The sequence below is a fragment of the Delphinus delphis genome, chromosome 18 (genome assembly GCF_949987515.2).
Source record: "Delphinus delphis chromosome 18, mDelDel1.2, whole genome shotgun sequence".
NCBI classification, from domain to species: Eukaryota; Metazoa; Chordata; class Mammalia; order Artiodactyla; family Delphinidae; genus Delphinus; species Delphinus delphis.
This window is the reverse complement of record NC_082700.1, coordinates 18307249-18320853: the sequence shown is the minus strand read 5'-3', so window position 1 is coordinate 18320853 and position 13605 is coordinate 18307249. Positions and strand designations below refer to the sequence as shown.

General features: G+C 38.0%; 1 protein-coding gene across 2 annotated transcripts in view; it reads left to right on the top strand.

The window, feature by feature from the left end:
• The window catches only part of FNDC3A (fibronectin type III domain containing 3A), a 163289-nt gene that overhangs the window by 80531 nt on the left and 69153 nt on the right, over window positions 1-13605 (top strand). The window lies entirely within an intron of this gene.

The window sequence follows — 13605 nt, the reverse complement described above, 5'->3', positions numbered from 1 at the left end:
AAGGGGGTAGAAAAAAAGAAATTTGTAAATTTGATACCATAATTTAGAAATGGCTTAAAGAATTCTGACATTCAAGAGGACAGGTAGAACCCAGGGCAATAAACCTTAGATGTTGAGGATTTTGTCGACCCCAAAAAAGTACCAGTATAAGCTAGGCTGTATTTTTGAAAGAAGATGTGTTTGTTTGGATCCTCTCTATTTAACCGAATCATTCTGTGAAGGGATGCTAGGAAAGGAACCAGTATTTACTACAAACCTGTTTTGTGCTTTGCATTCATTTTCTTAACTGTATGTAAGAGTATATAGAAACATCACTTTCCTTATTAAAAATAAAAACCACACTCTCTAAAGTTAACTTCACTAGAAGGATCTCCTGGTGAGAAGAGCATCTGAATTACTGATACAGAGATTTACCTTATTTTAGCCTTGTAGTAACTGCAGCCACAATTTTAGACTCAGGGAAGTGCTAATTAAGCAGTCTAACCTAGGCATAAACCTTTCTGGTTTTTTCACAGAAGCATAGCTGGGATAAGGCAAGGCTAGGCTCTTCAGTGAGCATTTATATAAAGTCATAAAGAGACTACCATGAATTAATTACATAATCTGATTTACATACGCTTGTACCTATCTGCAGAGATTGTCCCAGGAAAAGAAAAGATCTTTTCTGGTTCCTTTCTTTATATGGCAACATGTTAAATGTGATTTTTAGTACCTACCTAGATATAAAGGGATGGAAAAATCATTCTTTCACAATTCTCATTTTCCTGTGTCACAGCAACTAACACTAGGCATAATTTCATATCTAATAAAGACCCTCCTTATATTTATAAAAGTATGACTTTGCCCCTGACTGTGGTTATGGTATTATATTAAGGCACATCCAAACATGCTGCCATTAACCTTAAGAGTCAGGCAACAACATAATAAGGGTGGTAGAAGATTTCCTTGCAAGTATGTACTAATTTCTCTAAGGCTCCAAAAGTTAAGTTACTCTCTGCCAGAGTCAATTTTAACATAGGATTCTGATCTCAAAATCTGTGCAATAACATTATTTGAGGATGTTGATTCACTTTTAGAGGGTAAACTTTAATCGAATCCTGTTTCCATTTTGTATGGATCAAAGTTCTCTTGTCTTTGATATACTCTTCTGCTTCATTTTATTATATAATCCCTCAACGTTTTTGGAAAATCCCTTTATCATTACAGTGAAAGATCATATTTCAATATTTTAACATTATTTTTAGCCTTAATATGTTGGAATTTCTCACCTTCTTGTACTCAATCTCCCATGCTCAGGGGCTTGCCAGAGCACAGAAAACACAGTAACTAAGTGCATGCATGCTCTTTTCCTGGAAAGAGAATTTGCCCAAATCTCTTCTATTCTGAAGGACAGCTCATTCTTGACAGCCATTTAAAAGACCTAGACCCTGCCTCACAGCGCAGTCAGGGAGACAGGCAAGTAAACCACAGTTAAAACAGAAGAGGGTAATAGGTGCTATGATGGAATTAGGTATGCCCAGATACATGTGGGAGGCCAGAGGAGACATACCTTACCCAGCTTGGAATAGTTGTTGAACTGTGCAGGAAAAGATGATGCTTAAAGAAATAGAAGTTAACTAAGAGGAAAAATAATTGAGAAAATATCTTAGAAGCAGAAGGAATAGCATGTACACAGAGAAGTTAGAGGAGACTGAAAAGGTATGATTAAAGAAATAGATTGGAGAACAGAATACATTGAGGAGTATCAGAAAATGAGACTAAAAATGGAAACATAGGCTGTGTTACAAATACCTTTATATTGCATGCTAAAGAGTTCAGGTGTTATCCTGAAAGGAACAGGGAGCCACTGAGGTATTGATTTTAAACAGGAAAATAAACCCCCCAGAAAAGTAGTAAGGATAAGACCTGGGGGCTCAATTCAGAGGGTAAGAGGAGACTAAGAATGATTTACAGATTTCACAAGTCAGTTGAACATAAAGATAAATGACAGTTTCTTTCTCTTTTCCTCAAAATATAGAAGAAGAAAAAAAAGAATTGGTTTGGGTAGAAGGATGGAAATGATTAATTTATTTCTGAGCACATTAGGTTCAAAATGCTTTTTGGTTTTATAGCTCTTTCTCATAAGAAAAGCTTGGAATGTGTATTAGGGTTCTCCAGGAAGTCCCACGATTTGTTGACTACAAGCTGGAGAACTTAGAAAGTTGGTGTAATTGAGTTAGAATCCAAAGGCCAGTGGCAGAGAAGCCACCGCAATGAGAAGCCCACGCACTGCAACGAAGAGTAGCCCTTGCTCGCCGCAACTAGAGAAAGCCTGCACACAGCAACAAAGACCCAATGCAGCCAAAAATAAAAATAAATAAATTAAAAAAAATAAGATTCTTCTTCCCAGTCTGGTAATGTTTGAACCTTTGAAGAGAATGAGAGGGAGACAAGGTCTCTGTTTCTGTCTTTTGTGGAGTTTTTTCCTAACTCTTTGAAGTCTTTAGCATGCAATCAGCACAGTGAGTTTTTAATCTTCTCTTTTCCATTTAAGACTGTGTTAGCTGATACAGACTTGCCCTGAGAAGACTGAAATGAAATGATTAGAGTAAACTAGAAGCTAATAGCAGATGATCAAAATATATAAATCATGATAGAGAAAAATAAGACCTTACAGTTCAGTCTTCTCATGAAGACAGTTGATGTGCAGTGGGAAGTACAGAAATATTTTCAACTGTGAAATAGCATTTGGTTTCTACTATGGAAAATCTAGATTTAAAGATTACCCCTCAAAAAGAACTATGAAGACAACTGTCTCAGTAATTTTTACGTTTTCAAAATATTTCTTTCAGATGATTAACAGTTAAAAAAAACTAACCAACCTTAGGATGAGGGAGAACCCTTACCTTTCCTTCTTTTCTTTTCAAGCTCTCATAAGAAACACCACTAGTTGAGGAAACAACATGAAAGCAGGTGCCTGAGAGCATGGGAAAGGCATGTTTTCATGTTAGTCTGAGTATGTCAGAACATCAGTGATAGAATGAAACACCTCCAGCTCTCATCTCCTTTCAGCTTTCCATTTCTCCTGGGAAGTGATAGTCGTTGAGGAGAACATAAGAAACTAGAAGGAAGGGTGATGCTTTAAGTGTAGAGATCCAGTTTCTTTTCAGAAGAAACTGCAACAGGATGTGAATGTTCTGTGGCAAGCCTCCTGTTACGGGAAAGGAAATCTCTAATTCCAGTGGGTACATGTAATTCTAGGAGAAGATATTTTGAAACTTTATACATGGTTACTCATAATAAGCCATCTTTTCCAATATATCTGTAATGATAAAAAATTAATATTTTGATGCCAGTAAAACTAGAAACAGTGAAAGCTCAAAGAAGAAGGTGACAGTGGGAAGAAGACTCTGAGGTAGCAGTGAATTGTGAGGCCACAGTGTAGTGCTCCATATCTAAATCTGAATGTTATTTGTCAAGCACAACATGTTATATAAAACGCTTCAAAAGATTTTGAAGGCATGTTCTTCAAAAGATTTGTCTATAAGAACCTGGCTACAGGGAATTCCCTGGTGGCGCAGTGGTTAAAAATCTGCCTGCCAGTGCAGGGGACATGGGTTTGTGCCCTGGTCCAGGAAGATCCCACATGCCGTAGAGCAACTAATCCCATGCGCCACAACTACTGAGCCTGCGCGCTAGAGCCCACGAGCCACAACTGCTGAGCCCGCGTGCCACAACTACTGAAGCCCGCATGCCTAGAGCCCGTGCTCCGCAACAAGAGAAGCCACCGCAATGAGAAGCCCGCGCACCGCAACGAAGAGTAGCTCCCGCTCGCCGCTACTAGAGAAAGCCGGCGTGCAGCAACAAAGGCCCAATGCAGCCTAAATAGATAGATCGATCGATAGATACATAGATAGATACATAGATACATAGGTAGGTAGACACGTAGGTAGGTAGATAGATAGATAGACAAGTAGGTAGATAGATAGATAGATAGATAGATAGATAGGTAGGTAGATAGATTAGATAGATAGATTAGATAGATAGATAGCCTGGCTACAGAGGCTATTTTCCAAGATAACTTATGTGGCTGGTGGAGCCTTAAGACATGTTTTAAAAGGTCCAGACCTTAAACCACAGAAGCTGTGAGGAAGCTTAAAGATAGAGTCTGTATGTGGGAAATCTATAATTAAATTAAAAAGTTTAGCTATTATATAAAAAGGACCTAACACAACTCTTTTCAACGTCAGCACTACTGATTTAATGCAGTCTGTACATGTTGGATGACTGGTCTGCCCTGTCATGCAGGCAGGTTTTTTTTCAACTGCTGTGGCCTGAATGTTTGATCCTGACAGGATTTGCATCATTGATCCATATCACTGCCTGTGTGATGTCAGTGTGTGGGTGTACAGTTACTGAGACATAGTTAATGTGCTGCAGTAAATCCTAAGCACTGTTTCCTACTAGAATAACAAAGAATGATTCATCATTGTTCACATTAGACTGATACTAAAAATAGTAATGTTCACAACCTGCTGCATCCATGCACATTAATATCATATAGCCTTTGTAGCTTTCTAAACAAGTACACTAAAAATAACTCTTGTTTAGAAGCAGGTGCTTGGTAAACACATCTCCTACTTGAAGTTTTCTATCAATATACAGTTTGATTTAGTGCTAGAGGTAGATTCTAACCATAATGTGATAGTCATTCTTCACCCTTTTTCTACTTAGTGTGCTTATCACTGATATATCTAAATGCTTACAAATCTAATTATAAAAATTTTCAATTACCTGTACACAGATAAATGAAGTTACCCATAATTCTGAATCATACTTAGGCCCCTGATTTAAAGTCTACTTTATCCAGCCTTAAAAATGAATAATAAGTTTTCAGGGAAAAGATAGGCCCCTAAAGCAGTGAATAATAATTACCTTGATCTTTTCTCTTTCTTCTGTAACTTCCTGCCTCATTCTATTCCCAAATTATGATCACCAGCTCGTTAAATACCTAGACTCAAGGCCTGTGCTAATTGCCAGCCTCATGTGAATAAATGTTGCCAGGTGTTTTGTAGCCTTAACAAATAAGCATCCCCTATTAATAGGGTGACCTTATGTCCCATTTTGTCTAGGTCAGTCCCAGTCTATGCCTGTCATCTTGGTATCTAACCGGTTTAACATTTGTTTCAGACGTTTCCTTTTTTAACAGTATAATTAGTAGTTCCATTAAAATAAGCTCTAATGTATATGATCAGCCATCATTTTGTATTTCCAGCTTCTGCCATGATCTCATCTAAACAAGCAGTTTGTCCATCTCTTGTTTTTACTTTAACCTGTGATTAAACTTAAAGGCAACTGGAATAAACCATTTCTCTTTCCCTGACCCCTGGCAGAAGCAAGTCAAGGATAACAGTTAAGGTACTTAGCAGTAGAGCAAAGTACTTGTAGATAAAGGAGAGCTAGGGACAGCTAGCTAACTCCTTGCAGTCTCGGTGGTGGCGGCTGCAGAAGTATATAATGCTAATGCCCCTGATGGCCACTTGGTGTCACCAGGCCACCACTTGGAGGGATCAGTGGGATGCATATAGGTTAGATGAATGACAAATAATATGTAGGAAATAAAATCTAAATATCCCTGCCTCAGAATATATAAAAAATAGTCTGAATAGTTTTGTCATTTATTATATAAACCTGTAACTATTTATTATTGGCAGTGCTTTTTTATTTTGCAATAAACCCTTTCAGCAAAAATAAGCTAAAAAAAAAAACCCTGAATTTGGTGAAACATTCAAAAGAATCATAAATAAAGAGAACTCAGTGAATTTTGTTTGTAAAAATATTTGAAGGTATTGTAGTACCAGTGAAAATATTTGGACTGAAATATTTACACAGTTCAATAAGAAAAAAAAACAGAACTGAGAATAACCTCCATTTAGCAGAATTTGTTCCCAGCTTACCAAACATCACCCTCAGAATCATAGTATTTTCTTAATATAAACATTATAGTCTTAAATATTATAGAAAAGAGTCAATTGAAGGTATCAATAGCTTCAAATTTATTAACCATAAAATACAACAGTTGCAGGCAGTTTTATGAAAAAATTAAAAATAAGACTACATTGAAAAAAGGAAATTTTTCAGTTAAATACCAGTGATATGGAATTAGAGACAGATGTAGCTAACAAATTGATTAAAATACTTAGATATGTACTAAGAATAATTGTTCTTCTTATACTGCTCTTTAATATTCAGATGTTCAATTTAAAGAAACCTGTAAAATGCTCTTTAGTGTACTTGCATATGTGTTTTAATAAAGCATTTTATTTTTTAATATTTTTAATAGAACTCTTTTTCATGTTCCTCAGTATAATAAAAGCAATTTGTCAATCAATAAAGAATAATTCCAAATTATATAATTTTAATGATTTTTTAAGCTACCTCTTTCACTTTCAGAAGTGTCCTAGATTGGATGATGATAATATGATTACCCTACCTCTGCTCTGTTTCCTCCCTCTTCCATCACCAGAGCTAGTCAGCCTTGAGGACAAATTCTTACCTTTCTTACTACTGAGAGTTATTCCGATATTCTTGTTCATAGATCTGGGGAAGTTTCATCAGTCTAGGAAATGCAGAAATAAGGATAATGTAGTAGTCATTAAGCTAAATTTATTTAACTTAAAGACTTTTTTAAATTCTGAAGTTAAATCCCTTCTGCTGTTTTGAGCATCTTAATGAAATTATGTGATAATATAGGATAGACTTCCTTCCTTCTGTCCTTCCTTTCCACCTTTTTTCCTTTTAATGTCATTACTTGGTCTCATAAAAAGTTGGTTACCTTAATGAGTCCCCAGAATTGGTTTTGAAATTTTATTGGCATATAAATACAAATACTTGGGAAATACTACATTAGAACACAGACGTCTGAATTGACCATACCCTGGCTAGTATCTAGGTTTCTAACCTCCGGCCACCTTCACACCCCAGTCATTTCAAACCGTATCTGGTCTTAGGATGATCCTCACATCTGCTTCCTATTGGCATGCATAATATAGAATAAAACTTTTGTCAAGTTGATTGATACTTTAGTTTAATACAAGTAAAGAGGGAAATTTTAGAGAAAGAAAATGCTGTTGTGTGGCTCAATCTGCAAGGTGACTAAGGCTCCTGAAAGGCGAAAGAGGAAAAACATGGGCAAGCAAATAGACTTAATATAAACAAGGTTTGATCTGTGTCCAAGAGAAAGTTATAGATTCCAATCCTTTGCTCCCCTTATCTTCCTGAGGTTATTTGCCTATACCGCTGTCAGCCACTCCCCTGTAATGTACTCCCTCCCATAGAGCACTTGATTAGTTGCAGACTTCATTAACCTTTTCTTGGTCCCTTGACACTATGGACATGCATCAGTTATGGTCTAAGCTGCATAAGCTTAACACATGTTCTTTAGATGCTTTTTCAGAACCTGTACCTTAATACTGCCACAAGAATCAGCACCACTGTCATCGTCAGAGTCAGTCTTTTGGAGGATTAGATATGTATTTGTAGAGGAGTAGAAGAGGGACATACTTCATATCCCCACTCTTTTTTTTTTTTTTAAATAAATTTATTTGTTTATTTTTCGCTGCATTGGGTCTTTGTTGCTGTGCACGGGCTGTCTCTAGTTGCGGTGAGCAGGGGCTACTCTTCTTTGCGGTGCGCAGGCTTCTCATTGCGGTGGCTTCTCTTGTTGTGGAGCACCAGCTCTAGGTATGCGGGCTCAGTAGTTGTGGCTCACAGGCTCTAGAACGCTGGCTCAGTAGTTGTGGCACATGGGCTTAGTTGCTCCATGGCATGTGGGATCTTCCTGGACCAGGGCTCGAACCCGTGTCCCCTGCATTGGCAGGCGGATTCTTAACCACTGTGCCACCAGGGAAGTCCCCCCACTCTTTTAAATTTACATTTTATATGATTTGAAACCACTTTTTGCTAAGGTGAATGAGTCTGCCTCTTAAATTTTCTGACATGCAAATGACCCAGACTTACTATTACAGTCTAAGAGCAGCCTTAATAAACAACTAATCTTATTTATTGCCAGAAGGAATTTTATAAAATCATAGTCAACTCTTCCAGCTTCTCATTTGCTTCACAGATAATAATCCCTTTCTACAAGTCAGCTGATATAGCTGGCTTGGCTTGCTATTTAGCTATTCATTTTGCAACTAGTAGTTATTTTTGAGGATACATTGCTTAAAAGTTTTACATTTATTGATGCTTTACTAAATTTCATTTATGACCAAAGTCAGCATTACTTTATACCTGCTCTCGTTTTTTTCAAGCCAAATCACTGGGGCCATGCAGTTTGAGATGTACTTGATCTGCAGAAAATGAGGACTAGCTTGACAGTGTGGTCCTTGATATCTCAATCATATTTCAGTTCATACAAACCAGAAAGGTTTTATGGCCCAACTCTAGAAAGGGCATACATAATACCAGCCTCACTCCTTATTTATATTATTTTTTCTATCTTAATTTTCCTTATGTTAATTTTCCCTTTTCTTCAGTTTGTCATCTGTTTTGTTTTGAGATCTTTTTGTTTGTTTGGTTGGTCGGTTGGTTTTTTAGGGGGTTTTTTAGCTTTTGTTTTTGATGCTGTGTTTGTCTCTTAAATTCCCTTAAATTATCTTTTGGAACAGGTTTCGTTATTAAGTAATTCACTGACTATTTTCCATATGATATCCCTCACTTAGTAGAAATATTTAGGATCTTTCTTCTCAATTTCTTCTTAATTTCAGTGAGATACATTTAGGTGCATTTTGCTTTGTTACCATTATATGTAACTAACAGATATCTGGGGTGTATTGTGTGGGATCTTCCATCCAAATGTTCATTGCTTTTCTGTTTGTGGTTTATCTTCAAGTGAATTTTGGTATTATGCTGCAATTTTTCTCATTCATTTTATAATTTTTAATATTTGTTATATCCTAAACAACCGAAGCAGAGTAATGTCATGTTGAAAAGCATGGGTTACAGAGCTAGACCACCTAATTCTATTGCTGGCTTACTAGCTGTGAGACTTTGCAAGTTACTTAACCTCTTTGTATCTTAGTTTCCTCACCTATAATATGGAAATAATAGTCATACTACTTCACAGGGATATTATGCAGATTAGATGAGTTAATGTCTATAAAGCACTTAGACCAGTGCCCGGTACCCAGTAAGTGCTTATAAACAGCGTCACCCAAGTATAGTGCTACACTGACAAGCCTACCTGAAAATCATTATTTCAGGAATGGTAATAGTTAATGCATTAAAATATTATCAAGAAGTCCATACAATTGCTGACATGTCATGCTCTTAATTTAAGAGAGCCTTCTGCAAAATATTTGAGACAGTGTTGAGGAAATAAAAAGCAGGAGCATTTTAAGTTTGTTAAAATTGTCATATAATCAGGTAGAAAGGGAAAATGAATGCTCATCACTGCATAATGTTTTCCTGTAATTGTGATATTCTCAGTGCATCCTCTCACTTTATTTCTATGGGAAAAGTGTTTGATGCACATTCTTGAATTAACAAGGTCTTTAGGAAATATAAAATACATTTAACTTATATTTTTGCTATATAACTGAAAGGTCCTTGAAAGTATGGACCCTGTTGCTAATCCTGGGCAATAGAACTCTGTGGCAACTGTGGGGATAGTTGAGGATAGTAAGGGTATAGAGCTAAGTCTTGTTAAGAGGGTACTGACGACAGACCAATAAAGTAAAGACCCCAGTAAGAAATGGAGATCAGATCAAGAGTAGAAGTGGAGAGATAGCTTTGACCTAATGTGAAGGGACAGTGATTCTTCTGAAAATAGAAGAGGTGAGAAAAGTTTGTAAATAACATTGAAAGAGTTCAGTTTCGTGCTGAGATATATAGTTGAGGTCGGGTTGGGGAAGGTCCTTAGAAAGTGGTGAAGATCTCTGATAATCACTGTAGAAAACAGGATATAGGTTCTTAACCAGGGATAACTTCCTGAAAGGATTCCTGAGCAATGCTGATGGCTGAGTTAAGGTTGGATATAACTAAATTTATAAACATGCCAGTCTGAGTACCATTTGATTTCTATAGTTCAGGTCTATGAGAAGATACTTATTTGATTGATTAAAATTGGGGAATTTTAGTGCAGGGGAAGTAAAAGGAAGATATGAATGGGAAAAAAGATCAGGCCATGAAGACAGTGGTGGATCAGGAGAAACAGGAAATCATTATGAGGAAGACCAGATGTTGTAGAAGAAAGAGAACTGGAGAGATGAAAGATAGATATAGTGGCCAGAGACGGAAACATGAAAGTTTAAGATTTCAAAGATGAAATAGTGGAATTCTAAGTGATAAGTTCCAAGATATGTCTTTGAACATGGGTTACTAAAAACAGAATGGAAGAGGAGAGTTCAGGAAAAGTTGAAGTTAGGTTTTCTTGAACAGGAAAGTCATTGTGCTGATGGGCAAGAGCTGGGAAAAACACTGTGAACATGATGCCAAAGTTCTCAAGAAATGAGGACTGAGCATGACAGCAGTGAGAAGGGGTAGAGGGTGGTATGTTCCTATGGCATGATCTCAAGAAAGAAGAAACAGGAAGGACAGTGGTAATGGAAGCAGCCTTGTGGGGTCTGGAGACTGCCGCAGGGGAGAATGGGAAGCCTCTGCTCCCAGTGGCTGCTAGAAAAACTGTCCTGAGGAAGACCAGGTTTCATTTAAAGAAAGCACATGAACAGGTGTGCTGTGAAAAGGTTGAGGATATAGGGGAATTTATACTAGAGAAAAGGTTCTAGTGAGCACAGTGGAAAGAATTGAGACGGAACGGAGATCATCAGTTAAAGAAAGAGTCAAGAAATGGAAACACAGCTGTGTGAGAACATGAGCCAAAATGAGGAAGTGGGCTGCCGGGGCTTGGTTTTTGTTTAGGGCCTGAAGATCAGGCATGATTGGATTTACTGGGAGCCCTGAATCCATCATTTATGAGGAGATACTGTTGAGACCAGGAGACTCTTCGCTATTAAGTCATGCTCTTCAGGGTAGCCTTGCCTTTTAGTAGGAACTTAGAAGGTAACAATTTCCCTTCCCCACTGGTGAGAATGATCCTTTAGTGCAGGGGACCCCAGCCCCAGCCCCACCCCCCGCTGGGCTGCACAGCAGGAGGCGAGTGGCTGGCAAGAGCAAAGCTTCATCTGCTGCTCCCCATCACTCCCCATTGCTCACATTACCGCCTGAACCATCCCCTCCCCACCCTCCGCCCTGTCCGAGGAAGAATTGTCTTCCACGAAACCAGTCCCTGGTGCCAAAAAGGTTGGGGACCGCTGCCTTAGTGTCTTATCTCCTCTGGAGTGTCTGGCATGTATTGGGTTGGCCAAAAGTTCATTCAGTTTTTTTCCGTTAGGATGGCTGTAGTAGCACTTAGTTGTCTTTAATTTCATTCAAAACAAGTTTGTTAGATTGTATGTGACAGCTGTTATATCGGCATGCATTTTAAAAAAGGCTTATCAAGGGACTTCCCTGGTGGAGCAGTGGTTAAGAATCCACCTGCCAATGCAGGGGACACGGGTTCGAGCCCTGGTCCGGGAAGATCCCACATGTCTTGAAGCAACTAAGCCCATGTGCCACAACTGCTGAGCCTGTGCTCTAGAGCCCACGAGCCACAACTACTGAGCCCACGTGCCACAACTACTGACGCCCACGTGCCTAGAGCCTATGTTCCGCAACAAGAGAAGCCACCGCAGTGAGAAGCCCGCGCACCACAACGAAGAGTAGCCCCCACTCGCCACAACTAGAGAAAGCCAGCATGCAGCAACGAAGACCCAACGCAGCCACAAAAAAAAAAAAAAAAAAAAGCCTGTCAAAACTGGTGAATTTTTGTGTACCCATTTCAATATTGAAGATGGAAGAAAAAAAGCAACATTTTTGGTATATTATGCTTTATTATTTCAAGAGAGGTAAAAACGCAACTGCAACGCAAGAAAAAGATTTGTGCGGTGTATGGAGAAGGTGCTGTAACTGATCAAACATGTCAAAAGTAGTCTGAGAAGTTTCGTGCTGGAGATTTCTCGCTGGATGATGCTCCATGGTCGGGTAGACCAGTTGAAGTTGATAGCGATCAAATCGAAACATTCATTGAGAACAGTCAGCATTATACCACGCAGGAGATAGCAGTCATATTCAAAATATCCAAATCAAGCGTTGAAAATCATTTGCACCAACTTGGTTATGTTAATCGCCTTGATGTTTAGGTTCCATGTAAGTTAAGCGGAAAAAAACCTTCTTGATGATATTTCCGCATGCAATTCTCTATTTAAACATAATGAAAACGTTCTGTTTTTAAAACAAATTGTAATGGGTGATGAAAAGTGGATACTGTACAATAATGTGGAATGGAAGAGATCGTGGGGCAAGTGAAATGAACTACCTCCAACCACACCAGAGGCTGGTCTTCATCCAGAGAAGGTTATGTGTACGTGGTGGTATTGGAAGGGAGTCCTCTGAGTTTCTTCCAGAAAATCAAACGATTAATTCCAAGAAGTACTGCTCCCAGTTAGACCAACTGAAAGCGACACTTGACGAAAAGCCTCCAGAATTAGCCAACAGAAAACACATCATCTTCCATCAGGATAACCAAGGCTGCATGTTTCTTTGACAACCAGGCAAAAACCGTTACAGCTTGGCTGGGAAGTTCTGATTCGTCCACCGTATTCACCAGACATTGCACCTTCGGATTTCCATTTATTTCGGTCTTTACAAAATTCTCTTAATGGAAAAAATTTCAATTCCCTGGAAGACTGTGAAAGGCACCTGGAACAGTTCTTTGCTCAAAAAGATAAAAAGTTTTGGGAAGATGGAATTATGAAGTTGCCTGAAAGTGGCAGAAGGTAGTGGAACAAAAGGGTGAATATGTTGTTCAATAAAGTTCGTGGTGAAAATGAAAAATGCATCTTTTATTTTTACTTAAAAACCGAAGGCACATTTTGGCCAACCCAGTATTTATTGAAATCTATTGCTCCAGGTTATCCCTTGCCAGTTCTTTTCTACCTTTTTGGAAGACTGAGTCTTTCAACATCGTTTACATATTTTTAAAATATTGCCTTATTGTTAGAGTATCCTGGCTTTGCCTCATTGTGTGCCCTCGTCAAGTTACTCAGTTGCATTCTGCTTCAATTTCCTTAACCTATAAATGATGCCTACTTCAATTATTGTGAGGATTAAGTGAGTTAACACTTGTAAAACACTGGATAGTGCCCTGTATATACTCTGCACTATATCATTATTATTTTTAAAACATATAGTGATCATACTTATAATAATAACTATATTTATTGAGTGCTGCCAATCGTATTTGGTACTTTAAATTTATCTAATTTGATTCTCTCAACAGTGCTATGAGGTTGATTATTTTAACCTTTTTACAGAAGGAAACAGACTCACAGAAGAGCAGTAAATTGCCTTGCTAATAAATATTGAAGCTGTTATTAAAACTTACATCTTTTGATACCAAAATCCATTTTCTTTCCACTGTGCAACTTGTTACAAATCACAATCATTATCATTACCTGTATATGCGTATTAGCTGTTAATAAGTTTCCTTAACTGCATAGCACCATAAAGTAATGAAAAGACCCCCAA